Source organism: Xiphias gladius, chromosome 6 (genome assembly GCF_016859285.1).
Source record: "Xiphias gladius isolate SHS-SW01 ecotype Sanya breed wild chromosome 6, ASM1685928v1, whole genome shotgun sequence".
NCBI classification, from domain to species: Eukaryota; Metazoa; Chordata; class Actinopteri; order Istiophoriformes; family Xiphiidae; genus Xiphias; species Xiphias gladius.
The window spans coordinates 11,975,408-11,993,323 of record NC_053405.1 but is presented as its reverse complement, the minus strand read 5'-3'; the positions used below and the strand labels follow the sequence as shown (position 1 = coordinate 11,993,323).

The window sequence follows — 17,916 nt, the reverse complement described above, 5'->3', positions numbered from 1 at the left end:
TTTTCTCTTCCTGTGCACTGTGTGAGCATCCACTAGTGACAACATAAATGTTTTAATTAGACAAATAGGACTCATCAGTTTCTCAATTGGGGAGGAGGTAAGATGCTCAGATCATGACAACTAAACAGGTGTATTTTAAGAATTTGTAAATGGACTGCAATTATATTGCACTTTTCTAGTCTCCACTCAAAGCTCTTCACACTACTGCCACATTCACCGATTCACACACCGCTTTTTCTCTACAAACCGCGCTTTTACACACACACACACACACACACACACACACACACACACACACACACACACACACACACACACACACACACAATACATCGAAGGCAATTTGGGGTTCAGTATTTAGCCCAAAGACACTTCGGCATGTGCGCTGAAGGAGCCGAGGACTGAACCACCGACCTTCTGGATAGTGGACGACCGATTTGAATGAGAACTGTGAGAACTGTACTAAATATAGGTACAAATGCAGAAGGACAAAGTGGCTTCAGACAACTATGAAAAGAAATCTGAAGTGGTGTGAAACATGAGAAGGACATGGCTGGAAAAATCTTATTCACACTGTGACTATCACGGATCTGTAACCAAAGGCAGAAATAGAAAGTCGGAAAGGTGGAGTTGGGAAGGAAAAGGAGACGAATGTAGGAGGAACATAGATGGACTGAAAATCAGACAGACCCGAGGATTAAGAAAGCACAAATTTGTGCCCCACAGTATAAAATCAGTCATTATGCAGGGCGTGAGACTCCTTCTGGAGATCAAAATTACTCTCCTAAAATGGCGGTGCACTGTGCAAAAATTTAGGGGCCCACTTACCGCTGGGTTGTTTTCAAAACCTCTTTAGCTTCATAGCTTCAGTTGCTCCAGCGGCTTCTTCTTCTTCTTCTTGTTACTTGCTCACTCGTACCTTTAAAGTAGATAGAAAAAGGGGGAGAGGGAGAAAAAGAGAAGAAGAGTGAAAATGAAAGAGAAACATTAATGAAAGGGACTACTAAATGAACTGCCTCCTCAAGTGGTAGGTGCGGGAATTCGACAAATGTGGAGATGAGTTCCTCTCTCTCTCTCACTCTCTCGCCCTTTGTGACCACAGGACGACAGTTCTCAGGCAAAGAGGAGGCTTGCCGCTGATTGCCTGAGAGTGGTGGAGTGTGAATCTGCATGAAATCCCTCCTGGCTCTTTTTTTGATCATTTTCTCCTTCACATCTTTAATGAGCCTGGTCTGAATCTGTGGGTGCATGTATGTATGTTTGTGGGTGTGTGCATGAGCATGGTTGATTCTTGTTTAGATATTCACCCATGTGCTGCATGTATGTGGAGGGATGATTCTATATTTGTGTGTGCGTACACTAATAATGTGTGTGTGCATTTTTGTGTGTTTGTACTTGTACCTGGACATGTGCTTGTGTCTGTGTCTGTACATCTGGAGGCCATGTCTACCGCACCATAGCCTCTCTCAAAATTCAGTCAGTATTCTCAGTCAGGTCTGCAGCTGTGGGCATCCATGAGTCCACCCTAAGGAGTTTCCACTGAGCAGCTAAGGAAGGTTATCTCCAGTGAAAGGTCAGAGGAGCTCATCATTACCCTGCGTCCAGAGTCTCCTACAAGATAACGATATGAATATCATTGCTGGAATGCACAAGCTTCCCCAAATGCACTACATGGCCTGTTGTAATAGTGTTGTCAAAATAACTTTTTGGATTTTTGTACTAAGTTCATGTTGAGAAAAGGGAGGTAAAAGCACAATATTTATGCAAGTTCTGCATACCAGTATCAAATAACTATGCAGGTAGAGTGCAAGTAACAAGAACACATACTCATACCCAGTGCAAATGCAATGCCCATAATATGATATCATTATTCACACGGCTTACTATATGTTTTCATGCATTTGATTTTTGAATTATGCTAACCACTGCTACTGTCAAAGGCTCTGTTTCTTTGGGTAATTAAAATCTGGACATAAACATCATCTGGGTGTGCCGCTAAAATTTAACTTCCACTTAAATAAATACATATATGTAATGTTCAAGTAAAAATCATTTCGTAAATTAAATTACTCGTTTCTAATAGTCATAGCAAAAGTTGAAGTAAATAAGACAACTTTCTGTCCTATCTTTCCTCAGCCTGATGTTATTGACTTCTCTCCTCCTCTCCCTCCGTCTTTGGCCCATGAACTGGTCCCCACTTGTAGACAGTCTCCCAGCATCCTCTATGGGCATTATTACCTCAACAGCCAACGGTCAACATGATCCTTCTGACAGGCAACTGGGGGCAGCTCGGCCCTCACCGGCCAATCAGTGTCAACTAACAGGCTGGTTGCAGAGGGATCCCCTGGTACACCGACTGCAGCTTAGGCGAGAGTAGGGAGTGGATGTGTGTGTGTGTTTGTGTGTGTGAACCAAAGTGGGTTTATGAACATGTTACAGAGTGCATATGTGGGCAAATGCAGTACCAGTGAAGCTCAATGAAACTGTGTGTTTGTGTGGGTATGTATGTATGTGGGTATTGTATTGTAAGTATACAAGAGTGTGTGTAACATTTGGCATTGGGTGGATTTGAAAACAAGTAGCATTGGTTGGGTGACTTTGTGAAAAAAAAAAATTGTTTTGAAGTAAATGTATGTGTGGCTGTTTACACACATGACCATGCATGAGCGTGTATGTCAGTAAGAGAGGGAGGAAAAAAAAAAAAAGTGAGGCCGATTCTGCAATTCTCCCTCCTCCCACATGCCTGGCTGCCAAGACGAGCGCAGGGGAATTTGTTTAATGTACAGCATTTATTCACTGCACACACGCTGTTGCACTACCGCTTCCTCCGTCGCATGAGACACTCCCTTGGCTGGGTGAGTTGCTATTAATCAGCCGGAATGAAGGGTTAGCTGAATAGCACGGAAGCTAAAACATGTCATAAATCAACATCTAAGATAGGGTAAATCTTGCCCCGGTGTCCTCACAATAGCATGCAGGTGAAAGTGCGATGCTCAAACTCTGTGTGGGCTTTTTTTTTTTTTGTGGAAGGTTGGTTAAGTTATGCTTTGTCCACTCATACGGAAAGCAGCTCCGGTTCGTTTTCTCATGACCCTGCAACATATTGGCATTGAGTTTAGTCACCGTGCTGGGACAGATGGCTGAGCATCATGGTGCATGGTAAATTGGGAAATGAAAACATGCATGCTCAGAGATGGGTCTATGTATTTTCTCTCCAGCAATGTGACCACATTGGGTACTTTCAGAATAGAAGTACAGAGAACTGAAATGCACTTAGCATATACATGAAAAAATACAAAAAAAAAAAAAACGCTGACCTATTCTGTGCCATATCAACAGGTCTGCTACTTCAAACTCTGATGATGAAATGTCATGGTAGTTTCTACCTTGATGTAACAATTGAAAAGGTTTTTTTTCTCTTTGAATGAAAAATGTTGCCATGGTAGCACCTGACAGCCTCCTGTCATGTTCTTACCTTACCCTCACCCACCCACCTCCTCACTCTCCATTGTTCTCCAGGTATTGGGACTGATATGCTCCAAATCAATTAAAAACCAGATCTACACTACAGAGTAAGAAGAGAAGGGAGGGGGTAACAGGAGAAAAGGGGAAGAATGGGAAATGGGTATGAAGGAGAAGCACAGGTAAAGTGTGAGTAGAAAGGAGGGGAGAAATGTGCAGTTCAGTTAATCAATAAGATGGGATTGTTGGGGGAGAAAAGCAGGAAGAGAAATGAGAGGAAGGGGGAGGATGAGTTTAGGGTGACAAGAGCAGACGGTGACAGGGGAGGAGCAGATAAATCCAGATGGGAGAGGAGGAGAAGAGGAGGAGTCAAAAGGGGACAAGTTGAGCGAGAGGAAAGCAGTGAGGAATTAACAGGTGAACACAAGTCAAGAGAAAAGACAGAAGAAAGAAAGGAAGGGAGAGGAAGAAATAGGAGGACAAATAAAGATGAGCTGAGAGGAAAAGACAAAAAAGTAGTTCATAGGGGAGAAAAGAACGAGCCAAGAGGAAGAGCGATTGGAATAGAGAGGAAATGACAAGTCAAGAAATAAGATCAGAGGAAAAGAGAAGAGGAGAGACTGGAAGTCAAGGGAAATGATGAAACAAAAGGACAGAGGGTAAAAAAGATTTGATTTAGATGCTGGTTCTGTACACAGAAAACGTGACCAACACAGGTTCTGAGCAATTGGCAGTTTGCAAAAGACACACACATACGCTGTAAGAGTTTGACCCCAAAAGTTATCTTACTCTTACAAATGAGTAATAACACAAAAGTTATCTTCAGAAATAAATGCAAATTTACCGATTTTGTATACTCCATATATTTCGATTAAAATGTCCAAGGATACTAAACAAAATAATTAAAAAAAACAAAGCACTAATAATTGGTTGCGGAACCTTTGGCAACAATGCAAGCCTCTAAGTGTTTCTTGTAGCCATCTAGAAGCTTCATGTGCCTGTCTGCTGGTAGTTTCTGCTGCTCTTCCATTGCTATGTGTTCAAGCTCTTTTAAATTTGCAGGACAGCATTTTGCAATGGCAGATTTCAGCTCTCTCCAAAGGTTTTCAATGGGATTTAGGTCAGGAATCATTGTTCATCAGTTTAAAACAGTCCATCTCTTCCTTTTCAACAAACATCCAGTGCTACTGGATGTTTGCTTTGGGACAGTTTCCGGCTGAAAGACCCAAGACCTTTGCCTCCAACCCGGTTTTCTGACACTCGGTAACACATTTCGCTCTAAAATGCCTTGGTAATCTTCTGATTTCATTGTTCCTTGGAAACATTCATTGCCTCCAGTATCAGAGGCAGGAAAGCAGCCCAAAAGCTTGATAGAACCTCCACCATGTTTGACTTTAGATAGGATCATCTTTTCCTTATGGGCTTTATTTCGTCACCTATAAACAAACTGATGCACTGCATTCCCAAAGAGCTCTACTTGGGTTTCATCTGTCCATAGAACATTATCCCAGAAAGACTGTGGCTTATCTTTGAAAATTTTTTGCAGACATTAGTCTTGCCTTTCCGTGCCTTTCTTTCAACAGTGGTCTCTTCTTTGGGCTTCACCAATGGAGCCCTACTTGGTTTAGTGTGCGGCATATGGTAAAGGCTGAAGCCACCACTCCAGATTATTCGGGGTCAGCCTGAAGCTCTTCAGATGTCTTGTGTGGTGTCCCCCCCCCCCAATCAACACCAACCTTCGCAGACCTCTCTTATTGAATTTCTTCTTAGCGCCACATCCTTGACGCGTCTTAACAGTTTTATGACTGTGAAACTGTTTTTTGATAACAGCATTTCTTATGCTCTCAGACAGTTCTCTTGTCTTCGTCATTGTAAAAAGGAAATTGGAAAAAAAATCAACCCCTTTGTATTCAGTAAAACCATCTTTCATTGGTTAATTCAGGTCATGTGAACACTGAAAATTAACCACAGGTGAGTCTTATTGTTTTTTATTTTGTTTGAGGAACTAATTTAAATTCATCAAAAGGGTGCCAATAATGTTGTCAAGCATACATTTTAGTCCGTATTTATTATTTCACTATATGAAAGCATTTTCTTTGTTGTTGTTGTTCAGTAACTTTGGACATTTTATTAAATATTCCGATTATACAAAATTGGTTAATTTGTATTTATTTCTGAAGATGTTCTAAAGTCTTTACTTAAAATTCAGGGGTGCCAATAATTTCAACCAGGACTGTAAGAGTTTTACACACTGGATCTTAGACTGAACTTATGTGAAACTGATATGGAAATGCAAGATCCCTATAATTTCTTCATTCCTGAAAAATACAAACTTGTTGCCATTGCCATGACACCATTTACCTGTGAATGCATGCACATTTGTATGCCAATGTCATGCAGTCACATTGCATTTTGCTCAACAACTCAACATATGCACACAAATGCGCTGTCTGCCCATGCCACAAAAGGTTGTTGCAATGAATACACTCGTTCTAAAACATGTCAAGTTTTTCATCATTTATTTACCTAAAAGATATTCAGAAAAGCACAACTCTTTGCTCATATCATATTATAATACTACATAGCATAAAATGAATTTCAATTTCATTCATATCACACAGCGAATAGCAGACAGATTATTCCTCTACCCCTGAGGATTCCTCTCTCTCTCAGGAACCAAAGATTCCTGACCTCAACGGTGCACAAGAGAGACGCACTTGGAATGCATTGAATTCATAAATGAATTGACCTCAACCCTGTTAAATATACAGTGTACTGGGTTTTATTGCCTTGATTGTGATAGTATTGTGATAGTATTATCTTTTATGAGGTACATTTACTATGTGTCTTACAAAAAATTCTTCACGATTCTTTCAGTAGCTGTCAACACATTGATTCTTGATAAATTGGATAAAACAGGTTTTAATTTTGAAAAGAAAAAAAATTAAATGTTAAGAGTTTAAACTTATACATCTATAAAACAAGGTCTCAGCAAGCAATATATCCGTGCAACCTCCTGATTTTGTAATTTTTTCATAAATTATTTTTTCCTGTCATTCAGACACAATAAAAAGTTCACTCCTATTTATTTAGTCTTATATAGCTTTTTCAGCTTTATTTATTTATTTATTTGGCATTTTCTGCTTTATTTTATAGTGTTTTTAGTACAGAGAAGGGGACAGGCAGGAGAGAGAGAGGGGATGAAATACAGCAAAGGGCCAAAGGCTGGATTCGAACCCGGCCACTGCAGTAAGGACTCAGCTTTAATGCTACGATTTTAGATTTAGAGCTTTTAAATCATTGTCTCTGCACCATAGCTACACACATATGCTGTTAAATGCTCCTTCAAAAACTCTTACATGATGCAACTTTTATCATTAGCATTAATGTACAACATAACAATTTTGGACATAAAAAAAAAAATACATTTTCAATTTTAAAGTGACAATTACTTTAATAAATTGACTGTTTTGGAAGAACAAATTGTGAGCATTTAATTTAAAAAAAAGAGAGTTCTGCCTGACGGTATACACCAGGAACTAAAAAGAAACAAAAATCCCTCCTTTTCTGGGCTTGGCCCTTCTCCTTCACAGTGTGCTGTATGTCAGCCCCAACTGCTGGTGTGTTAGGTAATACTGCTTTTGAACCCCACCTGTAAGTCAAGTTCTTTGATTTTTGAGCAGACTTGTGGGGCGACGATTATTTTTGTTTTGATTAAATTCTTGAATGAGATCGTTAGGAAGAGCAGGGTTTTCTTGATGGAGGGTTTTTTAAGTTTGCTTCCTTGTAGCATCTGATCTGTTGTTTTTCTTGGTGATTTTTGCATTTTTTTTTTATTACTAGTTTGCTCTCTTCGCCAACGCTTTTACACTTTGTTCCTACCTTTCATATCTCTTGAAGTTATTTCTCAAAGCTTTTATCTCTCTCAAGTATCTTCTCTCAATCTCTCTCTTTTTTTCACCCTGCTATAGACTGCCTACTGCGAGCTGGCTCCTGTATAGTCTGAACCAATGGACTATCTGGGGGAGACTCTACTAGTTCTGGGCCCTTTCTCTTACACTCTCCTGACTCTTGCTATCTACGTTTCCACACCTTTCTCTTACTCCTCTTTTCCCTTTCATCCAAATCACTGATTTTATTTTGTCTTTATCTTGCCATCCTCTGCTCTCTTCTTCCATCTTTGCTCTTCCTTTCTCAGGTATTCCTACTTAACTCTGCCTCACTATATGTTTTCTCGCTCTGCTATTTTTTGCTGTTCTCTGTTTCTTCTCCTTCGCTCCTCCACTGATAGCTACTGCGTAGCCATAACTTCCTAAAATACAGAAACGAAGGTCAGAAATCGAAAGGAATTAATATAAAATTTTACGAAATTACTATGGTTTAAATTATGTTTAATTTGTTGAAATTTGATAAAATGATTATGAAATGGTACAACTAATTTTATTTATGTTTTAGTCATTTAGTCCTTACTATACTATACTGTATAGTAAGGAAATATTGTAGACCTATGTGTGGAAGAAATAAAGTGGAAATTGTGTCTATTATGAATAAAGACGTTTATGAAACATCACAAGCCTTATTACTATTTATTGTGATTATAAATTATATTCCAGTCTCCATTGAGGATAATTTGGATATTTTTGTCAATACATTCAATAGTCAACACTTTCAAACTATGTGTCACCACCATCAGACAGAAAACCTGAGCATGTTGACGTCTGACGGTGGTGACAAAAAACACCTTTTTTTTTTTTTTTTTTAAAAAGCATCCATGAGTTGCATAGGAGCTATCTTGCTTTCCCTCTGTTGCTAGCTGCCTCTGGCCTCTACTTAAAATGCATGAATGTATGTCTTAATTTAAAATAATTATTTCAGTACAAAAAAAAAGGCTGTTGACACATCATGGTTGTGACAGTAGCAACATCAATAAATATGTAAATATTATTGAAAAAATAGCAAACTTACAGGAGCTTGTTTGACCTTGTTGCAGTTAGCAGATATGGAGCGTGGAAAGGGGGTCCTCAGGAATTTAGTTGACCATTTGCTTGCCTGATTTCTATTTTTTAAACAGCTGACAGTGTTGACATAAACTTGGGACACATTTTGAGAAACCACAGAATAAGAGTAAATATTGTTGAAAAAGAGGTTTTTCACTCTACTCTTTCATCTGACATAGATATTATACATTTTTAAATGTTTTTTCACAATTTTTGGTCATATGATCAACCCTGATTATTTCAAATAAAACAATGTTATTCATTTTCAATTGAATTAGCACTTCTCTTAGCGGGACATGCGTAAGTCTCAAGAAACAGTAAACACCTATGTGTGCTCTCCTGTTGTTGTTTCCCTGTACAAGTATCTACCTGATAATACACTGCAAGCCAAAAAGGGCCAATGTAAAAAATGAGAATCGACCTCATAGAAATCACTGTTTGAATTCAAAGCCATTTAAAAAGGCACGGAGGCACCAGTCAAGGACCTTTGGGCTCTGAGAAAGAAATAATGAGACATTCATTAGATAATAACCTCCTTTAGTTATTCAAATGTATTCCAATCTACTCCAGGCAGCATTCTGACCAACAAAATGACGAAATGTCTACCTGTCTTGCTTGTACCCTTCCTTTGTTTTGTATTATTATGTCCCTCCCCAGCTAAACAGGGAATTAAACCATCTGTTAAGTGTTGCACTCTTCTCAAAGAGCCACAATAGCACAAATTTTTAGAAAATTATTTTGACCGTAGTTTAGAAGGTCTAAGTTGTGGTTTTATTTACGAAAGACAACATTAAAAGATTGAGTGTTTGGTCATGGTCACAGTAGATACAAAACTCTTCACTGACTGTGAAAATCTAGGAGGAGTGTGAACCAAGGCGTTTTATCATGCCACTGCTCAATTAAAAACCCTGGGCGGTTTTTCATGAAATCAGCACACACAAACCCAACATCACAGGTTTTCCGTAAAATACTTTGATAAGCCTTTTTTTTCCCAAAAGGCCCTCAAATTCACTAAAATTGGCTAGAGCTGCCTTCAAAATAAACTCCACATTCGACCAGAGTGCTTTTGTCCTGCAACCTCGTTATTCCTTGTGGCTGATAACTAATCCTGTACCTTTGTGCTCTGTCAGAGAACCTGTACGCCACAGTTCTAAGATGAAACACTCCAGCAATGAGCCACTCTTACTGAAGTTTCATTAGCGGGGCCTGTTTTGTGCAGATAAGTCCAACAGTGTCCATTATACTAACATGCTCTCAGCAAAGCCCCAGTCATAATTACTAACATGCGACAATGGTTAAAAAGTCTCTGAGGTGACTTGTCTGTTTGTACACCTGCACACACATGGTATTTCTTAGTGCTTACATGAGGTGGGGGTGAGGTCATGCATATAGGTTTGGTTTTTTTTCCTTTTGTTTTTTTTTGCATGTGTGGATCTGAAATGTGTGTGTGTGCTTATCCAGTGGCAAGTGTGTGTCTATCGGCATGCTGTGTGCAGTGACTGATATTCAATTAGTCCACCTGCCACCTCTACACGTCCCAGCATTCCAGCGCTCAGTAAATCAGCTCGCCTGACAGCACACAGGTCAGCACACAGGTCGATATTAATATTAACACCTCCATAAATAATGTTATTGTAGGCCCTCATGTTAATGGTTCATGATATGATAGGCATGATTAAGCGCATGTTCTATTGTCAAGAAGCAGGGGTTTAACAGGGAGAGAGAGAGACAGACTAAATCCCCTTCAATGTCCTTCGATAGGGACATTGGTGACATTGGGTTGGAAAGGCGCCGAGGTGGTCACAGCTGTGTTCCCCAGTGTGTGTGTGTGTGTGTGTATTTTTTTGTGTGTGTGTGTCTGTTTGTGATGGATTGGTGGGGGGTTAGAATGGGAGGCTGTTGGGACTGGACACAGCGGATTAATTATTATAAATCATCTCTCAGGCTGCATGTTTATGGCTGCTACTCAAACTGTTGTCTGACTATCCGATTTCCATCTCGTACACTGCAGTGTGTGCACTGTGAGTGAGTGTGTGTGTGTGTGTGTGTGTGTGTGTGTGTGTGTGTGTGTGTGTGTGTGTGTGTGTGTGTGTTGGTGACGGGAGGGGTCTGGGGTTGAGTAGAAGAATGCCTTTGCTGTTTTGTGACAATGGCCCATATTTCATTCTGACAGCAAGCATATCAGTATAATATCTTTACAGTATAGTTGCTGCCAATCTCCGGATTAGCCATTGGCTGGAGAGAGATGGCTGCCATCAAACTGAGACGATTGGGTGTTTGAAAAGTCAGCTTCTTAACTTAACCTCCTGGCCAAAACTAGGGCGTCAGTCATTCCCTTTAGAGAGGCCAAAGCTTCACTACCTGTGTGAAACAGCAAATTCCTGAGGGATAAAATTACACCTTTCTATCCCAGCAAAGAGGCATGCTGCACTTATTCGGGGATAAGATTTGCTGAGAATGCATGCTTTTTTCTGCACCGCCCTGCTGCATATCCACATAGTTACACCTCTTTCTTCCAAGTAACTTCTCAGTACACACAGCCCTCTACCTACTGCCCTTTGAGCAGCTTCACCAGTTCTCATGTGAAGTTCAAGGGAGGCTCATCAGTTTTTCGCTAAGGGAGAGAGGAGTTTTACTCATTCACATGCTCCTCCACACAGACAGAATTTCATTATGCTAATTCAAACTGGTGGTGTTATGGTCACAAGTCCCAAGTTTACCTGAACTCTCTCTTAGCTGTGGCATAATTTGTGTCCTGAACAGTAACACACTCAAAAATTATTGCCTTAAGCGGGTAGCGTTAACAACAAAACATCCAAAAACACTATGCAGTTCAATCATGAAATAATTATAACATTCTAATTCCCATTCCCCATTTCTAGATACTCTTTCTGTATACAATGTTGAGAATTTTTAAAAAAAGATGTAACAAACATGTTTTGTTTGTCCCTTGCAGGCAACAGCTCGCAAATAATTAAATGACTGAATAAATCAGTGCAGAGAAATATTAATCAGCTCTTATGCTCATCTGTGAGGGAGGAGGTGGCTGGCGCACTGCATGCTGATTGGTGGGGAGAGGAAAAAGATGGGTGTCCATACAAAGACGCATGCACGCACACAGTGTGTCATGTAATGCACTATAACAGTTATCTATCATTGTGGAGAAATCTGGGAAAGATTTCCAAACTGAATTTGTATCATAAATGTCACCTTCAGTCACAACACACACGCACACACGCGCGCACGCACACACGCACACACGCACACACACACACACACACACACACACACACACACACACACACACACACACACACACACACAAACACGAACACAAACCTCCACCAGCCCTGGACCAGGGGTTTTGCAAAGCCCGGATCATCCTCGCTAATCCAAACTCATTAAGGATGAACTGCATGATAGCGTGCCACCAGCAGCCTCCACAGCCCCCCCACCCCATTTACCCCACTTTCACAGGCATACACACTCACCCCACCAATGTGGATAAGTGGCAGCTTTGATGGTGATTTTAATAAATTGCTGCAGATTGTTGCATGCATGTTTGTTGCTGCTAGTAGAACAAACAGAACACCCGCCACTCCTGTCGACGCTAATCAGGCCTGGTTTAATTAAGAGCGACAAAGCTTTTATATCACGCCAGTGAAGGTGAAGTTTGTTTGGCCAAGAGAAGCTGAGGACTCTTTACCGCACTCTTCAGAGAAATGTGTCTTCAAACGGAGGAGTAATTCAAGATGAGACAAGCTGTGGGGTGACAGAGCTGGCGAATCACTTTACCCTGGTAAAATGTAAAAGGATTCAGAGTCTTAGCAAAACTTCAAATCAATTATTTAAAACGCTTCCATTGTTCCTGACGATGGAGCAGAAATAGTTTCTGCACTCAACAGTTTTTACCCGAGGACTGGAACATAAATAGAATGCTCATCCTCAGCGCTCCTCCACATCACTGAGAAGGTCACTGCTGAGTGAGATCGAGAGTCTACCTACAAGCCCCTTGGGCTGAACAAAAGAATGCCACATGGATACTTCTCTTCCAGCCCTCTGCCTCCAAAATAACCCTCCCTCTGCAGGTTTCTTAAATAAATTACAGATATGCTATCCTCCCAAGATGTGATCTCTGTTCTCCAGTGCAAATTAAAAATTTAAGCCCATTTAGATTGGTGCCCAGTGTAACTTGAAGCAGTGTGGTTGCAAGGGGCAATATCCAACCAGAGTTGTGTCACAGCAGTACTTAGTAGTGATGCTTGTTGCTCTGGGCCCTGCATCTGGGAGAGGAAGCGGGGCGGCCTTGATGTTAGAGAGAATATCGTGTAACTAAGGTCGCAGGCTTGATCTCACAGCACAACAGTGTTTCTACCCAAAGCTATGTGTTGTGTCATAGTGTCACAAATTTTGACTTACTCACTATGTGTGAATCATTCCGTGTGACACTGAGCCAAAAGCCTAAAATGTAAAATGTGCAACTTCAAAGACTCAACTTTAAGGATGACTGAACTATATGCTAGTTTTATTTTCAACCATCCTGCCCTTCTTCTCTTCAAAGTCACATACACACACTCGTAAAGTTCAAACAGTCAACTTAGGCTGAGAAAATGAGACATCCGGTAGAAATGAAGTAAGTGTCCTCCAATCTTTAAGCAGAAGAGGGCTAAATAGATCAGTTTGTGAGCTTCTAAGCATGTGTGTTGTAGTGGAGGGGGGAACCATGTAATAGACCCAACCTCATTATGAACCCAGAACATACGTTTGTCATTTGACCTTCATTAACATCTTCTATTCATTGCTCTATTGCTCCAGATTCATTGCTCCCTGGTGATAAATCAGGAAATGACTCCTATTGTATCTTCCAGTGGTGTGAAGCAAAGCATTCTCCCCTACCTGACTTTCATTGGCAGTAGTCTCCTTACACAATAACCAGAGCCTCGACTGAACACAGGTTTAGTAGGTATTTGTCTTGGGGAGACTTTAACAGAAACTAGACTGAAATTAAATCAAGAGGCAATTCAGCCAAGACCCACAGAGGAAACAAAATCATGATGTAAAGTTGACTTTAAACACTTTCACGTAAGGTGAGGTGTGTGATAAAGAGTAACACCTTTAACCTCAGAATAAAAAAAAAAGGAAAATAAAACTAATTAGTTCTCTTTGGAACAGGGGACTTTCCAAAGGGGGATGGCTTCCCTCCATTGAAGTACTGCTGGATTAACCTAATCAGAGGATTAATCAGACTTGAAACACTACAGGCTGTGCCGGTGGCCTCTTTATCTGACTGTGCCGGGCAGCAGAATAAGGATAGAGAGCAGGGAGATGGCATTCCCACAACCTCTCTCTCTAGACCTCTCTGCTTGCCAAAAGACCTTCGAGACAGAGGGGGAATCAGAGCTCCCAGTTCACCCTGACTGCCTTTTTGGAATTGGGTCCTTCTTGCAAATGAGCATATAAATTTAGTATTTGAGCTCTAGTGGTGGGATATTATTTAAGGCAAAGGTATGACTGAGCGTAGAGTGGAGTAATCAAGTTCATCTTGAAAAAACTGTGATGGCACAAAGAAATCTGAAGTCAGCAATAACCCAGCTAACTGCCTTAAGAATCTGTTGAGATATTTTACAGCTGTCTCCTAATTTTGCCTTCCTCATTTTGAGTCATCCTCAGTGCAGGTTCACCAATGTGGTAAGATGCAATTCAATTGTTGTTTGGTAACTACCTATATATACGGCAGATCACTCCAACATAATTGCACTAGTGTCATCATAATGACAATCTACATTTCAATCTTGAGACAGCTTCAATTTTTAACAGACCGCAACACCAGTAATTTATACCCATTCCATACCCATATACCCATACCCATATACCCAGTGGATACCTGCCCACAGTGGCTTACGTGCATTCTAATTCAAGTTAAGGGGCAAGTCAAGTTAAAGGGCACCACTCAGCTGTGATTGCTGCCTCTTCAACACAACAGACATCAGGGAATCAGCCACTATTTAAGTGCAATCCTCCTTCTTTGCAGGGATTTAAAGACTCGACGAGCCGATTGCCCTCGAAACTGGAGGAAATTAGCTCCTGCTGTGCCATGTTTGCCTGACCCTGTAATGAAGGATCAAATCTGAGAGAAGGCCAGGCGCTTTATATTTTTTAAGCCCGTGACCACATGTTCATGAGCAGCCCTTGAAAATTTGGCAGTCAGAAAAAGGTATTTATGGTAAATCTGCAGTGAATAAATAAATAAATAAAACTTAGTCAGTACTTATCTATCTCCATCTGTCTGCCTTGAATTATGCTGCAACTAATCTCACCACCTAGGCTTAACAAAGAAAAAATAGGACTCTATCAAATGCCCATGAGAAAAAACAAGAGAAGCCTGTGGTGTGAACAGGGAGGGCATCATTGATCCCAGCTCTCTGGTAGCCAGGTCATCGATTGCAGGATACAGCTGTGATACTTGGCACACCTTGCTGATTCCAAACACAACCTCAAATCTGCAGCCAACATTGAATATTCTTCTCCTTCCTTTTGCCAGTTGACCAAAATATGTGGGGGTCCTACACTGTCCTCACATAACTGTGTGGGAACATCATTTTTCAACCTCAGCTTTGCTTGCCCATCCCCAGGAGGCACTTTTCTCAAACAGTAATCATTATGTTATGAAAGCAGCTGTTGGGCAGGGTTGAAAATGCAACTGCAGCCAGTGAACAGAGGAATACATTCCTTGGGGTGCAAAGACACAAACACAAATGGGAGAGCCATTGAGAGGACCCGGAATAAGAAGAAAACAGCGGAGGTGAATGAATGGCCCATTTTTGATCTTTTGTATTCCCTGGAGATTTATTGATCCTGGAATCTCATCAAGGTTTCTTTTGGAAGGTTAAGTAAAAGACGGACATCAAAGAGCAGTTTGTTTTTCTTTGGACCTCTCCTCCACACGTGCCCCTACTACACCTACTGGTCTATTTAAAGATTTGTATTTCCCAACATTCAATATGAATACACTTAAAAGAGCAGCATACGTGTGAAGAAGAGAACAGTAAAAAAAACATTTAAAACAAGTAGCTTCAGGATGCAGCTAAATGCTGTCTGATCAGCCAGTGTTTCATCTTCACCACGTTATCTCCAAATTCAAACATTCTAAAAAAAGAAGTGTTCTTGTTTCTAAACTGAACTGCTCTCCTGCTGCTTACACATCCAGGCCACACTTAGTTGGTATTCTACCCCTGCTGCTGGTGTCCCCTCTGTGTCTCCTCAGTCCCTACTAAAACAAGCTGTAATACTGTATATATAGAGCTGATGCTTAGACATTGATTTCTGGTGAAAAATTACAGTTTCACTGTACGTTAGAGGCTTGTCTGTCAATGCACAGCAAGTCTTGTTATTGACTGACAAATTCCAGGATGCTACTGATAACAGCTTGACAAATGGGCCCCACTCCTCCTCCTCCAACAAAACATACATCTCCCTATATCTCCCTGTCGCCCACCTCTATTAGATTCTATTATGTGATATGATACCACACCATGGCTGAGTACAACCAGGAAGTGCTGGGGAGAGCAAAAAGGCATTGTGGGTATATGAAAATGACCAATCCTTTGTTCTGGCAAGGAGCATAGAGAGATCCAAAATCTCCACGTCGAATTTAAAGGGATTAGACGTAATCCCTTTCGCATCATAAAGTTGTTTGCATCAATTTCATCGCTGAGATAATGAGATTCGGTGACTCTGCTGGACACATCTTTACAACAGAGCCCTTTGGGGCAAGAAATATAAGTGGACTCATGATTAAATAAATCCCAGGATCTATTTAATTACTAACTTCAGTTTTGGAAGTCGGAAGTGAAAACCAAGGTGACCGTACCCAAAACTTGGTCAAAAGTGAACCAGGAAATCCTGTAGCTCTGCAAAATATAATGAACCTTTGGACAGTTAATAGATAGTTAACCTGTATTTGCATTTGCTGTAAGTTGGTTTTGACAACTTTAAACTTTTTTAAAATCAATGTTAAGTAACTCTTTAAAATTAATCTGATTAACTGAATGCCATTAGAACTGGTACATATATGAAAAGAAAGGAACAACCTGGTCTTTCTAAGCAACAGGGACTGAGGAAATACAGAACACTATTCACTCACTGTAAATTCAAGTATTTTTCCAACTTACAGGTCTTCAAAGTGGTGACCTTTCAGTCACAACACAACTTTTCCAACCTTTAAGCACACAGGAAGAGATTATTTTATAAGGTATATTTCAACAGCAAAATGCAACAAAAGATGATTTACCTTTCACGGTTTGATGATTTATTTTGACATAGCCAGTCAAGCAAATTTGTCTGAAAAGGTATTTTAGGGTTTACTGGACAATGTTGCCTTTGGGATAAAAAAAAGAAATGTTCTCCTACCCTTGATTGTGAGATATTGCTCCAGTGCCAATACCAATCCAGTTCATAATCCAACTGTGGGATGGCAATTCCCCATTTCCCCATGTGTGTTTGTCTGAAAAGCATTAGTTAGCACTGTCAGAGGCTGCTGGATTTACACTGAAGTGAGAGTCATAGCAATTGTAAAAAACTTTCTTCAGCACAGTACGATACTTTACAATACAGGGAACAAGTTTTAATATGAAATAGTAAGTAGTCAAAGTAAGACTTTTAAAGTTTTATTTTATAATAACACACCTCTCTTACAATTTATTTGCTTAGTTTGAGTGAAAAATCAAACTAGAAGAATAAACTCTTGCCTGAACAGCAGTCATGAAGTGTTCTATTAAAAAAGCTATGTGCGCAAACATTTGATATTTTGGTATAAAACATTACAGATTAGCCATTTGTGCCTTGTTTAGGTACCCACATGCACATTTTTCAAACAACTTTCTCACTGAGTTTTGGAACCACCAGTGGAAAAACTGTGTGGGGGCGGCACAGGTATTTCTAAAAAAGAGCATTCACGTTAAATTCACCTTCACTGGATAAAAGAAACCTGTCCATTTTCATATGTAACAGTGATGACACTAAAATCCTATGCAACCACAATCACCTATTAAGACTTGTATTTCTGGGTGTCATATGACCTTTCAGTTGCTGCAGACCAGTGGCCTAAAGGCATGACAGCTTTCGAAAGGAGCATGCTAATGTTAGGTGTGGTTTGTGCCCCTTGGTGCTATTTAGCACAGTGTGATGAGAGTTCATCTCCTTCACATCCTGCTTGTCTCTCTATCTGAGAGTGAGTACAGAAATAGTCTTTGTCACCAGCCGGACAGCAGGGCACCTTTCACACACAAGGTCCCACATGCCTGGACGGAGACACCAATTTGTGTGCAATGTGTGCAATGTGTGTAGCTTTGCAGGGTATTGTAAACTACTGAGTGCAGCTAGCACATGCCAGTCAGTTTCTTTTATGCTTTTAATCGAACATGCTGCATGTCATCTACAACATATTCACCAAAATATC

General features: G+C 40.4%; 1 protein-coding gene across 12 annotated transcripts in view; it reads right to left on the bottom strand.

Moving 5' to 3' along the window:
* Positions 1-17,916, bottom strand: part of ptprsa (protein tyrosine phosphatase receptor type Sa) — a 230,334-nt gene that overhangs the window by 186,716 nt on the left and 25,702 nt on the right. For 8 of the 12 annotated variants that reach the window (XM_040128913.1, XM_040128924.1, XM_040128921.1 and 5 more), the window contains exons 2-4: positions 16,869-16,962; positions 1,402-1,611; positions 829-919 (exon numbers count right to left, since the gene is read on the bottom strand). The gene's annotated coding sequence lies outside the window, so the exon portion shown is untranslated. The remainder of the gene's footprint in view (positions 1-828; positions 920-1,401; positions 1,612-16,868; positions 16,963-17,916) is intronic. The other 4 variants (XM_040128917.1, XM_040128915.1, XM_040128914.1 and 1 more) reach the window with 3 other exon arrangements.